Below are 25,602 nucleotides of genomic sequence, written 5' to 3'. Positions count from 1 at the left end.
ACGACTCGTAATCTGAGGGTCGCGAGTTCGAATCCCCTTAGTGACGTTATAAAGTGATTATTTGTTGGTAAAAGAGTATCTCAACAGTTGGAGGTGATTACCTATTGCCTTTCATCTAGTTTTACATTGCTGAATTAAGGACGGCTAGCATAGATAGCCCTCGTGTAGCTTTGCGCGAAATTCAAAAACAAACAAACAAATTTCACAATTTTGTAAGATATTCAAGATGTAAGTGCTACATAGAACATATGAAAGTGAGGAAGGAGAGTAGGGTAGCGGAGTTGTTTGTATTGTAATACATTTTGTCTACAACGTTACTATTTTATAATACGTCTTCATAAAGTTTTGTATCAATATATGTTAAAATAAACCTCTCATATTTTCTTCGTTTTTCATTTCGACTTGTCATTTGACGGAACTAGACTGTTCTATTGCCTGTTAGCACTTAGTAAATCCGAACTTAGGTGGTTGAAATTAGATATTAGTAAACCTTTGCTTAGACCGATAGTTTCAGAAAAATTTTTTTTTTTCTTTTACCGTTACGTGCGCTGCCAGGACAGAAAGGAAGGATCCCTAACAATTGGTCACAGTATCTCGCTTGTCTTATGGACCTTTGCTGTAGTATTCTTAATATACATTCAGTCAAGTTTAGCTCCGCAACACCAGGGGGAGCTATATATTTATTGGGTTTCAATAACAAGTAATATACTGATAAGAATCTATGTTAACACCGAAGTCCATAACTGAAATAGAATAAGTGTTTTACTTTTATTTTCTTTTTCTCTGTTGGTTTTCATTAAATAAGCTACTAAATCGACACAGATGTAGAAAACGTACATTGATCTTTAAATGTACAAACATACAGATGATACAGGTATACATCAGATGTCTTGGTTCTATTCACCGGAACTAGAATAAGACAAAGATACACAGTCTAATATATCACACAGATGACCACCGTGTATACTCATGCGAATGTCAGGCTAACATTTCAGCAAAGGACAATCTGGAAGTGCTATGGCAAAAAGAAACTAATGAAAACACTGAGACAATTTCAACTCGGCGAAATGTGAAGAAGTACAAAAACACCAAAGTTGCTGGCACAACATTATGGCATACTTACACTTGAGGTGAAAAGGATAAACTAATGAAAACACTGAGACAATTTCAACTCGCCATTCATTAATACAAATGTGAAGAAGTACGATCGAAAACACGAAGAAGTTGATGATTCGACTAATAAGTGCACTTATTAGCCTTAAGTTTGTAATTATGAATTTTTATTATATAAGGTTTCTTGATAATATAACGACTACACTTTCAGTAAGTATAGATGATGCATGTTTATTTATATGTTTTTACGCAGCGGTTTCTGATAGATGACAGGACACGAACATAAAACGTTAATACAAACGAAACAGGGTAGGCTTAACATACTTAATATATGAATATATATAATAGTTTGATTAAACACATCTATAAACCAGAGCATTAAATTGTAAATAAGCTTATAAATAAGTTTAATCGTCATTCTATATTCATAGAATCTTTCTAATCACAGCGGAATGTCTGCGGGCTCGCACCGCTAAAAATCAGGTTTCGATACCCGTGGTGAGAATAGCACTGATAGTTTATTCTGCTGCTTTGTGGTTAATTCCAATTAATCAATCATTATAACGTCGTTTGAATGTTCACTTTATCTTAACTCGCTAAAGTACTCAGAAGGAAAGAGAAAATTGTATAAAAGACAATAATAGAAGTTTGTTCTTTTTCCTTCATTTGTTATTAAAACTTTAATAAACTCATTGGATGATTATTGCATACCCTGCTTTGTGGAAGGCAATAACCGATTCTTGTAATTTATGACGTAACTTCAGATTTTAAAATCAGAGCCAAAGTCTATTAAGAAAAATAGAAGTGTGATATATTTCAGAGTGTTTTCTGCTCCCACAAATTTTCGGGCAGAAATCCTAAAACAGAATAGCTTTCCACCACTTCTAACAGTTTCCAGTTACCATAAAGAAAATGACTGTAATCGCGCCAACCAATTCTGGATGATAGACGTTAACAATATAATGGACCATCATTATGGTAAGATATTACAAATACAATATACTGTAGAAGTGTTTAGGATGTATAAACACACTCCAGATTTATTTGTGTGTGAAAAACAAATTCACAATTTGATTTTTGGAAAAGCAAAAGAAATAGAACTAGCATTTATAAATTCACGTTAACCCCGACTTAGTGTTAAAGTGGTTAACACGTACGAAAAAGGAATCGTTCCTCTATGAAACCATAGGACACATCTTTATGCAGTTGATGCGATGATAGTCAACCTGTATGACTTATTTCAATTTAGACACAAAAATCGACATTTTAATTACTTTGTATTATACCTCGACCTTTTAAAAGGTAAATCTAATAAGTTAGATAAACTGTACAGTAAGTCACTGAGAAATAACATTTTAGAAACAGTATACGTTAGAAAGCTTCTGAAGGCGTATGTAGGCATATAATCGGATGAACACATTAGTCCAGTTTCTCTGGTGTTGCCAAGTTAATTAATTGGTCTTATGTCTTTGATACATAGTTTTTTTTATGTTATACCTTAATGCACAGGTTTTGTACACAATTTATAGAGACATAACACTACTTGGGATTCCTGGATTAGGTAGAGCCCATCTTTACTAAAGATTAATAGTAAAAAAATAAAATAAAAGAGCGATTACAGTACATGTATTATTTCCCTTTGGATCAGCTGTAAACTTATGGGCTTACAACAGTAAAATCTGGGATTTAACTTCTCACGGTTTTCAGAACATGGATAACCTACTCTTCAAGTTAGCACTGATAACAATAAGAGTACAACTAATCATACAATTTGTTTTACTAACGGTACAAGAAATTTATTTTGGTGTCAATGGATTCATATTTGAATAATACAAAGGTCGAATCAGAATAAATTCTTCAAACGTAGAAGGATTTAACAAAAAATTAAAATTCAATAATGCGATTCTCAAGGTCAAATATGGTGCTCAACGTGGCTTGAGGAGCGAATCTTTTCAAATGTATTACAGAAAGGTTGATATCATTTTCAGCGAAAAGCTATACAATGGGATATCTGCACTTTTCCCACCGAAACCAGGGGTCTGGTGGTTAGAGCACTCGACTTACTATCTGAGAATCGTGAGATTGAATTCCGTTACTCACCATTTCAACCACAGGAACGTTATAATGTGACTCTCAAGCCCACTATGGTGGTATAGAGTAATTCAGGAGTTGGCGGATGGCGAGGGTGATAATCGTCACTAGTCTATCGTTTCAAAATTAGAAACGGCTAGCATAACTAGTCCTCGAAGAGTAAGAGATTTAAAATAAAATAAAAATATAACATTTCCAATTCACACACACACACACACATAGAGAATAAAAATAGTTTCTTATAGCAACTATATTTCTACATCGTTCATACACACACACAAACAGGATTTCTTATATAAATAATGTTTCTGTAGTGTTCATACACACATTTGGAATTTTTTTTATCAAAATGGTATTTCTGTATCTCTTATGCATACTCTCATAATTTCTCATAACTGTCAGAATTTTACTGTGGGAAAAAATACAACAGTGGTAAAACTCGTTACATATTCTCATCACTAATCCAACTATATATAGTTCATGGGAGAGCATTAAGTGGATGCTTTAAGTCACAAGAAATGCAAAGTCACGTCATAGGGTTATTTGGATGTATGAATTTCTTTGGTCTTATTTAAACAAATTTAACTTCTCTTTGAATCCATGAAATGTTGTAGTTCATTTCGTATAAGTCATATAAGTTAGCTCAAACCGCTGTTCTACAGGAACAAATATATGATGTGAAAAGTCACATATTACAATCTGATAAAACACAAATGAATAGATATAGAGAAATTAAAATAAAATGAATATATTTAAATATGATGTTGATAGAAGAAATCTACATAACTCGCCATTCTTAAACAAGAACAATCGGAATGGTATGGCTTAACATATCCTTTTCTATCATAACTTAACGTAACGTAAATTCTCCTGATTTCTTACATTTTAACTAACTTAAAAATCTATGATTTTCAAACTTGTCTTACCTTAACTTAACCAATCTGTACTATCGTTATCAACATAATTTGTACTAATTTGGCTTATCACGTCTAATATTAAGTTATTCTAATCTAACCCAATCATACAAATCATGAAACTTTAAGCTGACTATATAGCAAATGTCTGATGACAAGCAAAGTTCATACATTAAATTAGTGAATATCTCAGATTAACGCCACTAAACCATCTACAAAATCGATAATAATTACAACTGTAGTGATTTTCTGAGGTAAAATAACCCTAGCAACGGCCACAAAAAACAACATATAACAAAATATTTCACGTCAGATTCAGCATTCATTTATACAGTCACTACAAACAATAGGTGTGGTGTATAAATACAATTTACTAGTCTTAGATTTAAAAATAATAATAATTATATGAAACAAGCCATCGCTTAAATACAGCAGTGTTTTTAAATAACAGGGTCGCCCAAGAGTTATGTATTCATCCGATTTAGTTTCGTAAACGAATATTAAATATAAACAAAAAGATTTTGTTTGTTTGTTTGTTTTGGAATTTCGCACAAAGCTACTCGAGGGCTATCTGTGCTAGCCGTCCCTAATTTAGCAGTGTAAGACTAGAGGGAAGGCAGCTAGTCATCACCACCCACCGCCAACTCTTGGGCTACTCTTTTACCAACGAATAGTGGGATTGACCGTCACATTATACACCCCCACGGCTAGGAGGGCGAGCATATTTAGCGCGACGCGGGCGCGAACTCGCGACCCTCGGATTACGAGTCGCACGCCTTACGCGCTTGGCCATGCCAGGCCAAACACAAAGACAGCTCACAGGTTTCAAGGTGTAAAATGTCAAATTGTGGAAAAAATACAATTTAAAATTGTTTAACTGGTGTCACTATCAAAGGTACGTTAACAGGACTTGTTGACAGAAACTTCGTGTTATCACGAAATATGTTTGTGATACTTTTAATTGGACGATTGAACCCTATAGTTTTATCATACACTAATATTCACTATAAATATAATTTTTGGTGCACTAGTATTAATTAACAAGCATTCGCTGGAGCGAAGATTGTGGTCAGTCGCAAGAGATCAGAAGCAGATCGCCCCCGCTAGTACGGCAGTAAGTCTACGGTTTTACAACGCTAAAAGAAGGGGTTCGATTACCCTCGCTGAGCTCAGTAGATAGACTGATGCGGCTTTGTTATGCAAATACGTGCATAATAACACAGTCTTGTGACACCAAATCGCCGGGCAAATATAAAAAAAAAAGACCTGAAAAATAAACAATAGTCATTAAAATCACAACTATCTTATAAATCAATAAAATATTCCTGATTAAATAAGGTACTTTTTGTAGAAATTTACCAGGTGCGAAATTAAAATCTTTATTATAACTCATTGCTTACTACTTTTTCATTTGGTATGTAAAAACAAATGATTTCTTATGTAAATTTGTAATAAGTACGGAATCACAGGGACAGTTATGAATACTCGTTGGCTGTTTTTTGATTACCTGGTAAACATGTACCTAAATCTTTACTTTATTGTAATGTTATTAATGGAAACAATTCTACAAAGATGTAGAATACTTCATGTAAAACTAGATCATTTGTTTTTCTCACGATTGATATTATTTAATTCTTTTTTTACCACATCTGTGTTTACTTTTTATTGAAGATGCTTCTAGTTCAGTATTAGAATTCACCAAACACTTTTTAAAAATTATTTCCTGAACATTGGACAATGAAGTCATCGCCAAAAAGCCTTTTGTTTTGTATTTCGCGCAAAGCTACTCGAGGGCTATCTTCGCTAGCCGTCAGTAATTTAGCAGCGTAAGACTAGAAGGAAAGCAGCAAGTTATCACCACTCACCACCAACCCTTGGGCTACTCTTTTACGAACGAATAGTGGAATTGGCTGTACCTTATAACGCCCCCACGGTTGAAAGGGCAAACATGTTTGTTGTGATAGGGATTCAAACCAGCGACCTTCAGATTAGGAGTTGAGCACCCTAACTACCTGGCCATATCGGAATCGCCAAAAAAAACGTGAATTATTATCTCCACTCAATTCACTTTACAATTTGCAATGGATTCAGAGATGCCGACTATTTCAAATGACTGAGCGTAATGATTGTAGACAGAGCCCTTTCACAGTTTTAGTCCTTTTAGATTTGCCAGAAACAAGACAATCTGGTGAACGAGGCCTCTTTTTTCCATCTTGTGAACGGTCGCATTGGTGTTTCTATGCCGCTTAGAAAACCAGAAATACCCATCTACGCGAGCGCTGATTGGCTGACAAGCACTGATGACGTAACTATGGATTCCCCACGTACCCAGTATGGAGAAGCACCGCACTCAAACTATTGGTAGACATCGGAGATACAAATATTTTTTATTATTTCAAGCATAAACATGATTATTGCAAGTAGCTATTTGGACTATGTCTTTTATTTATTATCAAAATTTATTTGTATCTCACTAGAAATTTTCTTTTCACCCCTTTCAAGCCCTGTGGGAACAATTTATCACTTTATTGTATAGGCCTATATAATATATAATAATTTGGGAGTTGCAACAAGTCGTAATATTTGTCTGTATGAGCTTATAGTCGTAATGTATACACCAAAATCGTAATGATTACGCTCAAGTCGTAATGGTTGGTATTTCTGTGGACTAATTAAATTTTAGAGAAAAATATTTCTAATTTAACATGATCTGTTATTACGTTTATTAGGCCTAAAGAGCTCAGAAGCCTTGCTAAGTTATACTTTGAAACGCATAAAAGTGTTTTATTTGTTTTCTTATAGAACGAAACACTTGTTGATCAGTCTTTATTTCCTTGAGGGACATTATGTTAGTATCCAATGCTGCAAGTCTCAACTCGAGATTGACGAACATCCGGTGTACAAGGGTACTTCTAGATATGAGGTGAAGCATGTCAGTGACTTCTTCCCTGAGGTGTCTTGTCCCTCAGGGATTGGGTTACGGTGCGATTATTATTGGTCGGGAAAGTGGAACTTGAGAGTGATGCAGCTGGACCACCTTCCCGCTTCCGCTCGTGCTTTCCCTGAGCCCTCCTAATCCCATACTCCAACATTTGTCCCAGGCCACTCAAGTAAAATCCTGACAACTCTCTCACCCGCCCCCACGTTGATGGCATGGCATTACTTCTCTTATTTTCCACAGCTGTTTTCGACACCCCCGTAATGGTCAGATCAGATTTCTGAAGATGCGCTCGTGTTCGTCATGTGTTTTTACTTTCAAGAATTTTATCCATTCATGAGTATGTTGAAATAATACATTCAAAACAGTATAGATAACTGTGTTTGTTGACATAGTAACACAAGCAACATAACTTACATTTAAAGAGATCACTCTTAGATTTAAATATCCCTAGTTTTAAGCACTAGAAAGGCAAATCGAACTTTATAAGGGAACAGCATGTACCTCGTGCGTGACGTGTTTATAGTAACAAATACTTAAGTGCATGTTAATTTGGTCATGATTTTGATCAATTTGCTAATATCTTCTTCAGTTAGAGCTTTTATCTTCGTTCCTTGTATTGTTCATAAGACAGTTTATATATATTGTATTAAATCAGTTTGAGTAATAAAAGAAAAAAATAAACGAACATGTTTCTTCACAGATGTTATACATTTATTTTATTTAAACAGTGAGGGCATGTTGTTATATATTGTATTTATACTCAAACAGTGAGGGCAAGGTGTTAGATGTTGTATTTTTATTTAAACAGTGAGGGAAGGGTGTGAGATGTTGTTCAGAATAAGACAGTAAAAAAAAAAAACGGAAAAACGGATAGAAAATAAGTGAAACACTAGAGGCAGGTTCCAGGGATTAGCTTTTAATGGGAAACGTTAGCTAGCAGGGCTTTGGGGTTTTGGGTGTATTTGTTTGTTTGAAGTTATGCACAAAGTTACACAATGGTTTATCTGTGCTGTGCCCGCCACGGGTATCGAAACCTGGTTTCTAACGTGGTAAGTAGAACCCCTGCTGAGTGAATGAAAGACTTTTTGTTGTGTTTACGATTTTCTTTTGATTGTGTATTGTTTATACCATGGAACCTGTAATATATGTGTATTAATGAAAATATTTTTACCTTACTAAATATGTGTGATAAGTTGAAACAATAAACTTACCTTTCCTGATTGTCAAAACCTACACGTTTTGAGTACCATAGACAATACGTTAAACGCTTTGCTAAAACATATTGAACAAAGAAACGAAACGTTACAAAAGCAATCTATTTACTTAATGTTCAACACTATGTGTATATGTGTTTGATTGTCTGTACGTTAACTTAAAGTTTGCTGTATTGATTTTTATATGTTATATTCTATACGAATATAAGTTACAATATGTTTAAGTGGATAGGATTATATTGTCCTACATAGTAGTGTGTATATATATATATTGGTCTGTAGAACGTCTCAACATATTTCCTTGATATGACAGTCTATTTATGTTAACTTCAGTGATCCATAACTTTGATCTGGTTCGGTGATTTCATTGGTCAGACATGATCCAACAACAACAACGAGTCGCTTAGAACACATGAAGGAAGAATTAAAGGTTCATTTCCTGCTCGATGACACTTTCTAGAAAAAAAGACGGGGTTAAATTGCGAGCTCACTTTAAAGAGAAAAAGAAATAACATCGTTAACGAATTTAAAAAAGGAAAAATAAAAAACTTAAAGGTAGGAATGCAGTTTGCGAGCTTTTTTAATTTGTCAATTTCACGAAGTTGTTTAGGTTTACTGAAAGAAGGCGTGACTTCTTACTTATAATAAAAATAAATGTGTTATAACCCTCAAATTTCCGACTTGTCTTTGTGCTGTTTGCTACCGATGGGATCACATATTGTCTTTGTGCTGTTTGCTACCGATGGGATCACATATTGTCTTTGTGCCGTTTGTTACCGATGGGATCACATGTTGCACCATATTCTGTAATTTTATGTTTTGGCCGATTACAAAATTCAATGTTAAAAAAACTGAATAAAAATTGGTTCAAATCATCATAACGTAAAATACACAAGGGTTTAAAGCACTAATTAAGTAAGATTAATTTGTGAGGATCTTGTAATCAATCAACTCATGGATCCTTAACTAATCTAGTGTGTATAAATAGAGAAGTATGTTTAAAAAGTTGATTGTGACCATTTAATAAGCTATTCAAAATGTTCAAGAACTGTGTTTGTCTTTTACACATGTCTCTTATTTATTAACAACACAGATGTTGTTTACAAAAAGAAGTGATGAATGTGAAATTGAGTCGTTTCAAATGTTCAACTTATTTTGGGCGTAGGTTGACTCATTGGTAGAGATCTAAATTTCGGAGTTGGTGAACAAGATGTGGGTGCATTATATGAGTAGCATTTAATATCCCAGGGTGGATGATGGATGGTAGGGTGCTTCTGACTGGTTGTCTTCCTCTTGTCAGTTGTTTAAAATTAGCGCTGACAACATATCGCCTTAGTAGCTTTGTAAGACATGTATATTCAACGTATTTTAGTTCACTTTTCGAAACAGAGATATTTCATTAATGTCAGCAATTATTAAAAATATTTTTAGGCATTCATCCACACTTCTTATTTGTATTTGGACTATACAGGTTTACTTAATAGTTCCTCTTGTTTTTCAGCATTAGATACATTTAGACAACACAGAATATTGTAAAGATTTGTTTTACAGATCTTGAAACCTCAGCTCGTTAAAACTTTACCTTATCTCAAGTATATTAAAGTTAATAAGTGTTTTGAGGAATATAATATTTTTATCAATATTTTCGCTAATTATCACGAAACAGACTTTGGAACCTATCGTATCTGTTTTGTATTCTGAAGCTTAAAGTCACATCACTATAATCTGTATAGCTTCGTGTCCTCGGAAGAATTTAAGATATCAACTTGTGTTACTTCATTAGCTGTATAAACTATAAGCAAAGTTTCTACGAGTATTCTTTGAAATTAAATTTATGTACAAAAATTTCTTTATGATCAATTACGTCGCATGTTTTAGAAAGGTAATCAAATTTAGAATCATCCGTTCTTTGTGATATAATAAAACAATTTTATTGGTATGAAAACAGATTTATATATTTAATGCTTTCGTGATAGCTCAGCAATTTAATATATTATTTTTGTGATGACAAGAAACCCACTTGAAGTAAAAATGTATTTCAGGACGGCTGGAATGGGTATTTACATTTTTACTAATTAATAAAACAGAAAACGTTTTGACCTTCTTAGCCTGTAAATGAACTAGGAAGGTCGAAACGTTCCTCTCTGCTTTATTAGTAAAGATGTTAATACCTATACCAGCTGTCTTGAGATACACTGCTATTCTTGTGTTGTGAATAAAAGAAAATCCTACCGTTAACGAACTTACCGTGTAATTATTGTTTTTTCCATATGATTATAATGCTCGACTCGCAATCTGCGGATCGCAGGTTCGAATCCCCGTCGTAATGTGATGGCCAATACCACTGTTCGTTGGTGTTTGACTATCTTGTTCGCTTCTAGTCTCTCATTGCAAAAGTGGGGACAGCTAGTACGGATAGCCCTCGTGTATGTTTGAGTGAAGTTCTAGACAAACCAAACCGTAAGATTAAATGGCAATTTTAAGAATAGCTGACAAAATCAGCAAAATAATGATGACAAAGAAGCCAGTTAAACCTAACTTCACTGAAATAAAATATCAAATTAAAGGAATGATTTGAAGTGTTAAGAAAACTTAAATATCAGAATTATATAAAGTTACAAAGAGAACAATTTACATTTTTGTTAACTAATGGAATGATTCCACACCAACTTCTACAGTCTTATCGCACAGGAGTATAGGGTTAACACTGCAGAATCGTCAAATGGAAAGAAATAAATTGTTTATTTTTAAATATATTATGAAAAGAAGGTGATGAGCCGAATTTAGAAATACATATGAACTAAAAACCAGCACCTTGACTTTTTAAAAAACGTCATGGAACGCCAAGTGAATACCACCTTAGCATAATGATTAGAATTTGACAATATTTTTTTATCCAAGTTATGTTCAATTGTGTAGTACATAAATACAAAATACACTAAGTATTTATCACCAAATCATATCTGCATTCAAGAAATATGTTTATACTCTTACTGAATTTAATGTTTGTTCCTTCCAAGATTATGTTCTACACGTTTTTTTATGTTGGCTTTTTCAGATTTTATGATCTAATTGCTTTCGAATGGATTTTAGTACTAGATGTATTCTGGGTAAAACTCACTAAAACTATATATATAATACAATATATTACTCTCTTTTTCGTAAAAATGTAGCATTATAGTGTCAATTAGCATTTCTTTCTTGTGATAAAATGTTGGTTTATCTACGTTTTGCAAGTAGAGTCAGTCCTGTATCACGTGATTAGTCAATTTGAGTTTTATCATATTGATTAATGCCTAATTTGTGTATATACACATTGTGTTTGCTGCCTTTGCTTTTCTGGTAGTTACTGTATTATAATTCAACATCAATATAGCTATCAATCTTCTCAATAATCCACTTAGTGAAGCTCGTTTCTTAAAGAGACGATCACAGAAGTATATTTTATCAGTTTCTGATAAATGAGACTAGTATAATGAGCCACAAGAAGCAATTTGTCAAAAAACATTCCAAGGCAACATAGTGTTCTCAGCTAAGATTAGTAAACCGGCAACATACAACCTTGATACACAGACCCTACTAGCTATCTCTACAGTTTGACATCTAACGCCTATCCTTTAGATAAACCACGCTGTCACGACGTGATAATAGCCACTTTCAGCTCGTAGGTCCTCTTGACACTTGCTTATTGGTATAATTATTACACAAGCGAAAGATGATAGTTCCCGGGGAGACTACCCGAGCTGCCGGGAAGTCCATGTCGAACACCTGTGAAAACATCACGGCCACAATCTCATGTGGACAATGTCAACTTGAAGGAGACGCTTGAATCCTTGTATTTTGGCTTGAGCAACAAATATTAAATGCCAAAGTAGGAAAAAAACTTGAACGTTTGCTAATGTGACATAGAGATGAATTGCAGTCAAAAGCACGTAATTGGAGATGGCCCCTTGTAAGGGAGAATCTAACACTTTTTTGTCATGCATAGAAAAGTATCCAAACAACTCTCTGTATAGCGTAGCAAAAGAGAGAGCAAAAGGGACTAAAAGAATGACTAAATTGTTATGTTTTCCCTCAGTGTTTTCAAAAGTAATGGAATAATATTAGAAATATTTGAATTAAAACTTTTTGGTTTGAATCTAATTTTATACTTGTTTTTAAAATTGTATAGTTAGTAGACATAAGCTATATAAAAAATACAAGAGGTTTAACAGTGTTTTCATTGTCCAGTAGACATAAACAACCAGAATTTTTGTTTGTTTGTAGTTAAGCACAAAGCTCTGCCCACTAACGGGTATCGAAATTCAGTTTCTATTGATGTAAGTCCGCAGACATTCCGCTGTGCCCCTGGAAGGGGGGGGAATACCAGAAAAGCTACTTTTCTAGATGGTTTTGGGATTACTCTCTGGAGGCGAAAATTATAAATAATGACGGAAGCTTCAATGGCTCTTTCTTCATAGTGTTGAGAATATTTATAGCAACACTTTAACACATTTTAAATAGTGTTCTCACGGAAACAGAGTAAAGAAATAACTTACAACATGAGAAGTATCATGACATGAAGAAGTCAGCTAAGTGTTCTCTTACTTCACAATTCATCATTGGTTATTTCAAATGAACTGCCTTTGAAACTCTGATACCTAACTTAATTCAATAAAGTTGCCAAAAAACACTTTTTTAAACAAATAAAGAAAGGATATTAGAAAATATTTATTGTCATGCGCTAAATAGGGATTGTTCTCCTGTGATAATAAATCATTAATTGTCTTTCAACAAATCACATTTTCATTCAAATTGGCCGGGCATGGCCAGGTAGTTAAGGCACGCGACTCGTAATCCGAGGGTCGCGAGTTCGAATCCAAGTTACACCAAACATGCTCGTCCTTTCAGCCTGAGGGCGTTATAATGTGACGATCAATCCAACTATTCGTTGCTAAAAGAGTAACCCAAGAGTTGGCGGAGGGTAGTGATGACTAACCGCTTTCCCTCTAGTCTTATACTGCTAAATTACGAACGGCTAGCGCAGATAGCCCTTGTGTAGCTTTGCGCGAAATTCAAAAACCAACAATCATTCAAACCTGAAGACACGTTGATTCAAAAAATTAAGCACAATATATTAGATATTCGTCTCTCTTCTCCTTTCTTATTTATATACAATTTTTTTCTCGTATTATTATATTATATTCCTTTTTTTTTTCGAAAATTGACTTCACCGAAAACAATGCCACCGTCTCAGATATTACAAAATGGTTTTGAGGATTTTGTAACTCTTACCAGATTTACCACTGTTACTAGATTTCTCAAAATTTTGTTGTAGGATTATCACTTTAATATTACAATTCATGTACTTAAACCAACTATTGACTTATTATCGAAAAATAATACAGTTTTTGGTTCTGATCTGTTTTCATGAAAATACTGCTTATGACAAACTGACTGAATTGGATGGTAGAGAAAATGTTCGTGTTGGTACAGAGTGAAACATTTTTATTGTTTTCCAGCTTTTTATCTGTAACATCAACAGTTGTTGAAAGATAACATGTTTTGTTGGCGAAGTGTGATCAGAATAATTTATGTTTGGCTATTAACACGCCATAATATCTATTTTGACGGTGACTGCTATGTCTCATTTTTCAATTAGTGACCAAAGAGTTGGCAGGAATGTATGTGCTTTGACTAACTGCCTTCTCTTCAGTGTTTCAGTTCAAAATTTGGGATAATTATGTACAAATTGATCTTTCCGAGAACTTAATTGCACACAAACTTAATCACATTTGCACCTAAAAGGCTTATGTAATGTGCAGATAATCGAATTCTTACTCATCACGCAAAAATGTTGTGACAACTTCATTTCTAGAAAGAAAAACAATTGTATTTTGTAAACATGATTTAGCTTTAATACTGATCGCAATAGTAAGGCAGAAAGGTCAGAACTGACAAGTTTTCCGTTTTATAAATATGCGCATGCGCATAAGCATGCAGACAATTTGCTTGGGTAGAGAATTCGTAGCTGAGCTGTACGTTATTATTATTATCATTCGTGGGATCTATTTCGCCTTATCTGCTGAGTACAGCTTTGCATATTGTATATATTAACGGCCATGCTGTTTTCTAACGACTGTTCTTTCTAGGAGAAACCCTTAGCATAAAGTTTTTCATTATCAGACTTCAACTGACCCTTCAGAGCTTGTAATTATGAAACTCAAAATTATTTTCCAAAATTCTAAATGATTATATTTAAGCTATTCTTCAAAGCTTGCAGTTATCATACTTCAAATGAATTTTGAAAGCCCTTAATAATCAGACCTCAAACGATTCTTCAGGACTTGTAATTATGAGGAAAAAATAAATTTACAAAGCTTACACTGATTAGACATCAAGCGACATTTTAAAGCTTGTAATGATCAGACTTCATATGGTTCTTCAAAGTTTGAAATTATCAAACTTAGAAAAAAAAACGTTACAGCTTGTAATGATCAGACTTCAAAAAGTTCTTTGCAGTCATTTTGTTTACTTTAAGTTCAGAAGAAAAGTCACATTCGTTCCAAGGCTTGAAACCTGACCACGAACACTCAAATCCGAGGTCACAAAAAAAAGGAGTAATGCAGACACCAAGGCAACCATGATTACCATGTATAATTATCCTGTTGCTAAGCTTGTCACTAGGTGTTATGTCTAATTCATAATATGGGGGTAAACTGAAATATACAACTCAATTTCTCAAAAGGGTACAAAACGACAAACAGTGTTACTAGACTTAACACACATGAAAGACACTGTGATAATATTGAATTTTGCAATAGAACATTAGTGCACAGATGGTGAGAACAATAGATTTTGCTTTATCCGCTTCTGCTATTTTGAAAATGCATTAAATATTTGGAATTGCGAATCACTCATTATTAAAAATATTCCATTCATACGCATTACACCTTCAAACTAAAGCTCTGTACTATTAGTATGATTTTCTTTTCGACAAATAAATGTTTATCATGCAAATAATAAATAATACAGAGCCCCCTACCGTATAAATAGTATCTATTCCGTTTGAAAATATTGCACTTCTGAACGTGATAACCTGATTTTCTTACTCAATGTTAACTATATGACATTAATTTGCGGAGTTTCTTTCGCCCTGCAGTTTTAATAGCCTTAACAATTCTCGTACTTTCTATTTAACACTGCATCCAAGCTTGCCATCTATCAACAACTGTGTTTATTTCTCTTGAACAGCTCCTTTAGTGGCACAGTGGAATGTCTGAGGATTTAAAATGCTAGAAACCCAAGGTGGGCAGAGCACAGATATTTTTTTGTGTAGCTTTGTGTTTAACTACAAACGAATAAAAAAGTTAATTTTAAACTTCATGAGTGTATTTTTACAGAATTATTTTGGGAAGCATGAAAATATGTGAGTTCAAAAGATATATATATATAAATATAAACACTTTATAAACATTTTCAAGCCGTTTTTTATAAATTCATTATACATTACTCCACATTAGCTGTTTATTGCTATAAGGATTGTAACCATGATATCATTTTAAGCATTCCACTGATAAATGTATCAGAAGAGTTTTTAAACATAGCTTGTGTGTGTGTTTTTCATATAGCAAAGCCACATTGGGCTATGTAGTGAGCCCACCGAGGGGAATCGAACCCCTAATTTTAGCGTTATGAGTCCGTCGACTTATCGCTAAGATAGCTTACGTGTAGCTTTACGCGAAGTTAAAAACAAAAGCAAATAAACTATTATGGTAAAAAATATCACAGTTGCCGTGACTTATGACCAAATAAATCTCGTATTCGTTTCATAACTTAAAGTCTACTGTGACTGTAAACAACTATGTAGTTGGTTTCACATCTTGTCTTGGTCAACCAGGAACAAAATGCAATAACTCAATAAGGAATTTTAAAATGTAAAAAAATCTATTTGAAATCTAAGGTAACAACAATCATGATGTTATCTGAAGATAGTAAGTAAAGGTAATCTCTTATGTTTGAGTATTTGAGTTTTATACGTTTACTTATCTATATATCATTGGTGTCCACTCGTCTAAATATTTTTGTTTTGTTATATATTTTTAATTCTGAGTATACTTCTCTGGTTCTTCAACATAATAGTACAATTATTTTATTTTATCTCTCTTTCTGACTATCAGTCTGTTCATCTGTACACCTATCTCTCTCACCATCTCGATACGTCTGTTCATTCGGTAGTCCTTTCCTTCCCGTATTTGTATAGTCCGCCAGGTTGTTATGTGAGACAGGGTGAGTTTCTAATGTAAACTGCGGCAAAGAATGAGCTTCCGCCTTACGTTTACTGACCGTCAGTCAGTATCTACATAAACTTCAAATATTTAGCTATCTCAGTTCCCTGTTGTCTATCTCCCACCATGGGTTGTCGGTATGTCTGTGTACTCAGGCTTTTTGCGTAAAGTAAACTGAGGAGGGCATTGGATGTATTGTACATTTGTCCGGTATATATACACTAGTTTATTCACGCTTTCCAATAGGGTTCACACAAAAGGCTTTTGTACTGAACATCGTGTTTCTGGTGGTTCTTCAATAGAATAGGGGTATGGAACGAAGGCTTGTGAGTACTGTTCGTAGTTGTTAATAACGTTCTTGTCAAGAGCTCTTGCTGTTCCTTTAAAAATGGCTTTTTAGAACTAAACCACCTCATATATAACACGACCTGTAGTCAAATATGATTTTCAATGTTTCATCACTAAATCTGACTTTGTGCAAGATAGAGTGTTGGCTAACTTGAGAACTTTATACAAAAATACCATGGCGTCGTCCTCTGTGTGGAACCTTAAAAAAGCTACATTCGAGTGTGCACTGTTGATAAGTGAAGTAGAAATTATAAGTTTCTTACATAAGAAGAGAAATTCGGTATCATAAAATTAAACGAAACTAATCGAGATGAAAAGAAACATATAAATCAAACTTCCGTTATTTTATACCAAACAAAATCTTACAATAAAGCAGTATAAAGCTATAAAATACACAAATATAAGCTGCTAAAAACATTTATCTTTTTTATATATTTAATGTGATAAAATAAATAATCTATCATAAGTGGTAAGTTACAAAAAAGAAGTGTTCGTTAAACGAGTGAAAGCAGAAAACAACTGCTATTGTAAAAATTACAATAATAACAATCAGTGTGAAATATATTTTTGTGGAATTAGTTGCATGTTTTATTTAACGAAGATAAGATTGTGCACATTTAGTCAAAAGTAGAACCATTTTCTTGCAACTTAAATTAAGCTATGTTAAATTTTTCCTTTTTTTGACATATTTCTTAAGAACTTACGTCTGGAAATTCTGATTGTGCAGAGTTAATGTTGCATATAGCTATGCTTACTAGTATTCTTTTTGTTGTTCTTGAAACTCACATCACTAGGCAGTCGAGTTTTATAGGTTTACAATGTGCAAATTTTGATGTGAAGTTGATCTTCGTAATGATTCTGAAATCGTAGAACACTTCTGATCTCATATAGAATCACAAAACGTAAGGGAGGGGTTGAGTATCGTAACACCAACAACTGAAATTAGAACAAAATATAAAAGAGCTGTGAACGTGGAAGTCGTAATTACTTCCCAATAATCGTGTGGCAATTGAAACCTTTACAAATATATATAACAATGAAGCTGCACACATAGAAAAAGAAATCTTATCTGTTTATTAGTAGCAGAAATCACAGGTATGTGGATATTAAAATATACTATATGTACTTGTATAGTTATCTGTTTGCACATTATCTGGTACTATAAGTTACCTGCTTTCAAGCGAATTAAGTTAATTAAGCACTATGTTATTTGATTGCCTTTCACACTACTGAGGTGACTAGGAGTGTGAGATATATAAAAAAAGTCTCTGGTGATTTGCTAAGTTCATTTATTTCAAAATGCTCAAAAAGCTAAAAGTTTTATCGTGTTAAGAAGTGCTTCACTTCAGCCACGGATTTTCATTCTTTTCACCTCGAGTATTTATTAAACACATAAGTTACTAGTGGTTTAAAATAAAAAGAAAAGTTTCAACAATATGTGGATTAATATCACTCATAGGATGGTTGTAGAAACTATGGCAGAGGATATAGTAATATAGTAATTGTAAGAGCCCACGAGCTGTATCAAAGGAAAACATATTATAGCATGTCAGTCACACAACATCTGCAACATTCAGTGCTGCCGAGGCCTTTTGTTTAAAACCAGGATACACCAGGCCTGCTATAATACGACAAATGTATCAGTAAACTATCACGGTGTGAAGCAGGTTATAACAAATCAAGCAGCCACAGTGGCAGAAGGAGAAAACAACGTTATTAATCCTATTTAGTGGTGTAAAGTTTCTAGTGTATGTTTGTTTGTTTCAACATAAGCACCGAACAATACAATGGAGACCAACTGTGCTTTGCCCACCACGGATATCGAAACCCGATTCTAGAGTTGTAATTCTGCAGACATACCGCTGTGCCACTGGGAGGTAGATTTAAGGGTATAATAAATGCTACTAAAATGCTCAACATTCCGTTCGATGTTGAGGTAAGTAATCTCCCAGGTCGCCAACAGTTATTAGAAATACATTATTGTACTTCATTCAAACATTTGGTATTCAATTAGTGAAATAAACTGTTATATGCGTAATTCCAATATTATCGTTGGAAGACATGCCATGCATTTTTGAACATAATTATTAAACACTGGTATCTTTATATCTATTTTATATATATTGCTGCTTTAGGCACATAATTTTACGTGATTATTGTAAGTGATTTTATTTACGGATGACTTATTAAATACATGAAATATTGATTGATTCTGAATAAGTCAAAATTTCATTTATCCTTTCTTTTGTTATCATATGAAGCAGCATGGACTCTTTAAGTTCTTTATTTCAATTGGCAGTTGAAGCCTTATTTTCACAACTTTTAAATTATTATGAAACTATAGTACAACTAAACTGTGAAGATATCTATATATATAGTAAATTTAAACTAACATAGGGGAGGAAGAAAATATCTTCTATTATTGCCCTACACGATGAGTTACCTAAAACATTAGCGTCGAACGAAGTTTTAATTTTAATACGTAAAATTATTGGTTTGGTTTATTTTGAATTTCGTGCAAAGCTACACGAGGGCTATCTGCGCTAGCCGTCCCTAATTTAGCAGTGTAAGACAAGAGGGAAGGCAGCTAGTCATCACCACTCATCGCCAACTCCTGGGCTACTCTTTTACCAACGAATATGGGATTGACCGTTACAATATGACGCCCTCGCGGCTGAAAGAGCAAGCATGTTTAATGCGACGGGGATTCGAACCTGCGACCATCGGATTACAGGCTCGTAAAATTATTAATTACTCCTCTAAAGAAGTTCACAGTGTTTGCTCTCTCATATATATATGTGTTATTAAGCGTATAATCTTGCTCATTTAAGATGCTTTACGTAGATTTAATACTTGGTCTCATAAGAAATGCAAATGTACTTAATCCTTAACTATATATGTCGTTAAATATTATTTGTTTAAGAAGATTAATATAACTTTCTACGTCCAATAGGAACAACCGAAGGATAAACTCTTCATATAGCTATAACAGACAAATTAAGGTCTCTAGGCAGTAGCTTTGGACTAAACTTCTGAACGTTTTAATGATATTTTGACACGACGAAAAATTAATAACGAAAGTCAGATTTGTGTTTGTTTACCTTTAGAGAAAGTCCCATCGCTCCGTATTTTTATTACATGGTTAAACAAATGTATTTTTCTGATCTGACAATTTCGTTTACTTCCTAATAAATAAAAGTCTGAGAGTTTAGCGTGTATGTCAAATATAATGGCATTACTTACGTTTCTTTTATAGTACTTTGTTTGCTACAAACGCAGGCTTTTACAGACTAGTATGCGGAGCAACCTAGCCTGTAAGACTTATTTAAGAAAACTGATAACTTTAATGGCTCTCAGAAACGACATTATCATGCACAATTAATCTGTAGTCAGTCTACAAACTTTCAAAAGAAAAATAAACATTAGTTATTATTATAAATAATTAATTGTAACTTTTTGTTCATTCTGTAGGAAGTATTGTAAGGTCTATAAATCAAATTACAAAATACCTTTGTCCTTTCACTTTAAAATGTATAGTTGGTCATTTTAGCTTGAACCATAATTTGACATAAATGTGTTTGCATATCTACCTGTAACTTGTGAACCAACCCTGGCATATATTCTTGAGCCTGTCGGATCTGGTTCCTTGAAGAAGGCGGCTTTGGCTCTCTCATTCGAAACCCGAATAGTCAGTTGTCTGAAATATCTTAATCCAAAGTAAAATTAATTCAATATTATTGTAAAAAGTGTTTTTTTTAATTCACGTAAAGTTACACGATATTATACAGATGTTAACGTAAAGTTACACGCTATTCTATTGAAGTTCACTTAAAGTTACAAGACTTTCTATCCGGGCTCGTAGTCCGACAAGATAACTCTTAGCTCGTCAATCTTAAGAAAAAAAGTGAAGTTCAGTATATCATTAATAATATTATTTAAACAATACACAGAATAATGCTTTGCAAAATAATTACAGGTAACAATTATAAAATGGACTAAAACATGGTCAAGCCTATATTTGTCTGAGAATGATTTTATTTATACCACTGAGTACCTTAGAAGAGTCAACGAAAACAAATGCAGGAAAAACTGAGAAAAAATTAAGATATAAAAGAAATATCTTATTAAATAACAGTAACGCTTAACATAGTAAACTATTACTGATGGAACAAAGAGTTATCTTGTAGGAGAAAACGTGATTATATTTAGATACTGTGACGTGTTTTTTTTTCGACAATATCATAGAATGATATTATCATTTCATGATTTGGGTTAATTAAACAGAAAACAGTATTTTCATTGGCGTATGAAGTTTTAACTGAATCAATTTGTGGCAAAGTACAGTTAACTAGATTTACTTAAGAAGGAACTTGAAGTTGATTGTAATGTAATATTTGATGTTTACCGTTCCGTTTATCTATACGTATTTTGCAGCATCGTTCCTGATTTTATGTTAAGATCCTTTTAACCTGAATAATATCCAAATTGATTTCAGCTAGAAAAATGAATAGGTAACCCTTATTTTAAATATTCAGTGTAAATAACAATTGGCTTGATTCAATAAACTGATTATTTAAAAAGTGAGGTTAAGAAAGAAGCAAAGGACGAACTAATAAGGAACATAATTTAAAACATGAGGAGCCAAAACACTAAAACATAATTACTATAAACGTAAAACAGAAGGCAGCTGTTATATCTAGAATTAAATGATAGTATCTACAACTGCCCAGATTATTGTGTTTTACATATTAAATCATTCTTGAAGTTGCTTGACTTTATTGGTGGCGTGAAAGCCTGGATGTTAGAGAGCCGTCCGTTTTTTCTTGTGATTACTTCGTTTACTTCTAGTTCGGATTTCTTGTTAATTTGTCTGTATATTTGAAAACAATGAATATACCATGGTTCTAAGAAGTTTCCGTGGAGCCAGGGCGTGTCATAAAGGTTAACACGTCCACACTGTGAATTCGAGTATTTATAATTTGTCTTCAATTGCTATTATTACAAAAATGCACTTCGCATTTTATGTATGTGTTTTCTTATAGCAAAGCCACATCGGGCTATCTGCTGAGCTGAGGGGACTCGAATCACTGATTTTAGTGTTGTAAATCTGCAGACATACCGCTGTACTAGAGGGAGGCGACATTATATGAGTTATGATAAAATAACTTAAAAGATAACAGTAGCTCATGAGTTGACGATGGGAGTTTTAACTAACAACCGGCATTCTAGTGTATCAGTTTACGATTATGGACGGTTATGTGCATTACACATATATAGCCCTCTGTACGGATTTGAAGAAAGAAAACTGTTTAATAAGCAAACAAGTAACTTTGAAAAACATGTTAACGAGAACACCAAATGCTTCGTCATTTCGTAAATTTCCTGGAAAGTTGCAGATTAGATAATAATTTTCACACCAATAAACGTACTGAGTGAATGTAACTATATACAAATATAGACTACTCTGTACAGTCTATGTATAAAAACATTGCATTTATAGTGAACGGTTGTAATATGTAACTGAAAAACTTGCTATATATCCTATATCACCATTCTCTTGTTTACTCACCGAAAAATAAGTAAAACCTTCTCATCTCGACTTACTCCTTATGACGACGAGATTAGTACGAAGAAACGAAACTACAAGCACGCTTGGTATGTTCACATAGAATTCATTTTATTGTTTTCTGTCTTTACACAATCTATATGAGATTAAAGTTTCTTCAAATTTCTTTCTCTCTCTTTTTCTTTTCTGGCGAGAATGTTTGTTGGCACATTTCCCATAACCCAGAGCGTTGTAGTGTGCTCGGGGTCCCGCCTGGTAACAGCGACGTTCCAAGCTGTGTATACTGCATCCGAACTTGGCCAGGAATGACAAATACGGTATCGAGTGTCTACTAATCAGAGGAACATACTAGCGAACCTCAGGAACAGAACATGAGAAACAACGTAGGAGATACACGAATGTGTATATACGTATAATAGCTAGTACCCACTTGTGTGCCATAAATATTGGTCAACAGTGTGTCGAGGTTTGACTGAAATTTATCCAGAGAAGCTGTGCCTATTTTATAGCATGTGCTACTGACATCAATTTAAACTGGAATGCTTGGAACGATGATCTCCGACCGTCTTCATACACACTAGACTTAACACGCAGCTCTTCTATTGTAAAAATGTCATTAGTTCTGTTATGCTAAAAATACTTTAACAGATGCGTTGCTAGTTTACTAAAACATTGTTGTTCAAGGAATTCGAATCTTTTGATCTTTTGTTATTCCTTAAACATGTTAATACACGCTTACGGTAGATCTTGCATGATAAAGGCTCATATAATTATCGTAGTAATAGAACTGTGTACTAAAATAAAAACAAGATCTAATTCGTACTAGGACGAAGTACGAAGAAAGTCATTTTAAAAAAATATTGGAAAGAAGCGACATACAGTTGGTATTATAATTATAGAGAAGTATTTTTTAATAAAGAGAACTAATTTGATTATTAAATATGATACAAATTACGTATACAAACAATTGTTTCGCGTAAGTTTAAAGTTGAAAATATTCTTTAGTTATTTTATTTACACTCGATTTAAAAACCGTAAAATCTCTTTAAATTTCAAAACGAACCGATCTAACAGTCAGAAACTTCTCTAAGGAAAACAACAAAATAACCACAATGTGTAAACATTTTAATGTAATTATCAGAAACCGAAAAGGAAAAAAAATGTTCTAAACAAAAGTCAGTCACTAAGTTTTTCATAGGAAGAAGACAAAAACATCCAAACAAATCAAACAAGGCTTCAAAATTTGTTTAATAATAACCAAAGGGAAAGCGTGAAATGTATACAGCGTAAAGCGGCAAATAAACAGTACAGAAGTAATCAGTGTGAAAATACATTTATAACAAAAAATTAAAATAATTACAGAAAACTATATATATTTGAAGCAACGCGTGCGAGAAAATAAGTCCATGAATCAAGTACAGACTGACAAATACGTATTAAGTTACTGTCACAATCTGATATTTATTTTACACTTATCTGAGTTGTACCAAAATCTTATGAAGATGTATTGAGTTCTGGTTTGAAAAATAGAGATAACTACGGATGGAAAAGAAGGTTCATATAGCGGTTTGTTTTCTTGTAGCAAAGCCACATCGAGCTATCTACTGTGTCCACCAAGAGGAATCGAACTGCTGATTTTAGCGTTGTATAACCGTAGACTTACGCTGCCAATGGTGGACTCAAGTAGTAGTTCTGTCAGTAACACAAAATCTGTTTTGAATTTTGTCATAGTTTATATTAGATAGTTAGGCCTTTCAATTACCATACATTTCTAGGTTCATTTGTTATGTCCACAATTTTTCATGTTATGGTAATCAAGAAGTGATTTTTTATCTTCTCAAAGAAATTTTGAGCGCCACAAACTGATTTATATAGTGTAATAGTCCTGCATAATCCTGTTTTTAAAAACAAAAGATTGAAGATTGAAATTATCGTTATTCAAGACCGACTACAGTTTTCTGGCTAAAGTGTTGAGCGTTTCGAGATCTCAATTTTCACTTTAGTATTTTATGTTTTGGAGAGAAAGAATTCTAGCTTCAAAAATGATGCGTCACACTTAAAAAAAAACAGTGTTAACTTATTTGAAAATAGTTCTATTTATTACTCACTATAAGACATTTGTTAATATGGTTACATTTCAGTAAACTCTTTAAAGATAGTTTAGAAAAAAACGATTTCGGAAACAAAATTTCTTGGGACTAATTTAGGACTGGTGCTAAAATGTAGAAAATTGTATAATAAAAACAAGTTAAAATTGTATAATAAAAACAAGTTAAAATGCCTAATGAAAAACTAAAACTCCTCACGAGCAGAAGTGTGTTTTGGTTTTAAACTATAAAGTTAAACAATGAGCTGTCTGTGTTGTGACCGTTGCAAAGATCGCAAAATGAACTGAGTGTTAAAAGTCCCTCAAGTACCACTGAGCCATCGAATCAGCAGAACTGATTTACTAGTTTAAATTTGTCTCAGCCTCGTAATTTGTTGAGTTATTTGGTTAGAAATATTATGTGTTTACTACCTTTCTAAACGTTTGATATACACAGATACAGATATAGAAACAACTGAAAATTTCAGTATGTCTAAATATAATTCAAAATATTTCTTGATTTCTTTTAAAAATAAGCCTATAAATTTAATATGGTTTTTATATAGTTAAGAAAAGTAAACATTAATGAATTTCTTAGCAGACAACTGGCATTTGAACACTTTCTCGGAAAAACGAATTTTCACGTTTTAATCGCATCCACGTGTTTTGTTCCTCAGGTACGTTTATGTTAGCTCTTTATTGTAAATAGCTCCTATAAACACGATGGCTGTCACCAGTGCACGGCTGTGTAAGTACGTTGGCGTTAACAGATCATAAGAGCTACCATTTGTTTCTAGCATACTAGGTTTCACAGGCTCTCAGTCCTCCTCGCAAGGACTCTTCTCTCAGCAACTTGACGCCAGTGGGGGATCCTTTCTGTGTAAGAACACAGCTGAATGTCTTTTCAAGAAGTGTTCCTGTTCGTAACAACACTTGTGGAACGTTTATGCGACGAAAAACATTTTTTTTTTCTGTAATCGTTAACTGTGTGAGCGTTTAGTATAAGCATGCATATTCCTAAATGTGTGTCTACGTAAAACATAAGTTTTTGCAACTAGCTCA

At 33.4% G+C, this 25,602-nt stretch overlaps 2 long non-coding RNA genes across 2 annotated transcripts in view; one reads left to right on the top strand and one right to left on the bottom strand.

The window, feature by feature from the left end:
* Positions 1 to 25,602, top strand: part of LOC143222842 (uncharacterized) — a 48,348-nt gene that overhangs the window by 5,197 nt on the left and 17,549 nt on the right. The gene's annotated exons all lie outside the window — the stretch shown is intronic.
* Positions 17,315 to 23,036, bottom strand: LOC143222841 (uncharacterized). Its single transcript, XR_013012530.1, has 3 exons — positions 22,458 to 23,036; positions 20,479 to 20,594; positions 17,315 to 17,824 (listed from the first exon to the last, which is right to left on the bottom strand). It is a non-coding gene; the product is annotated as an uncharacterized LOC143222841 (long non-coding RNA).

The sequence above is a fragment of the Tachypleus tridentatus genome, chromosome 8 (genome assembly GCF_004210375.1).
Source record: "Tachypleus tridentatus isolate NWPU-2018 chromosome 8, ASM421037v1, whole genome shotgun sequence".
NCBI lineage: Eukaryota > Metazoa > Arthropoda > Merostomata > Xiphosura > Limulidae > Tachypleus > Tachypleus tridentatus.
The sequence above is the reverse complement of the archived record's forward strand: the minus strand, read 5'-3'. Positions and strand labels throughout refer to the sequence as shown.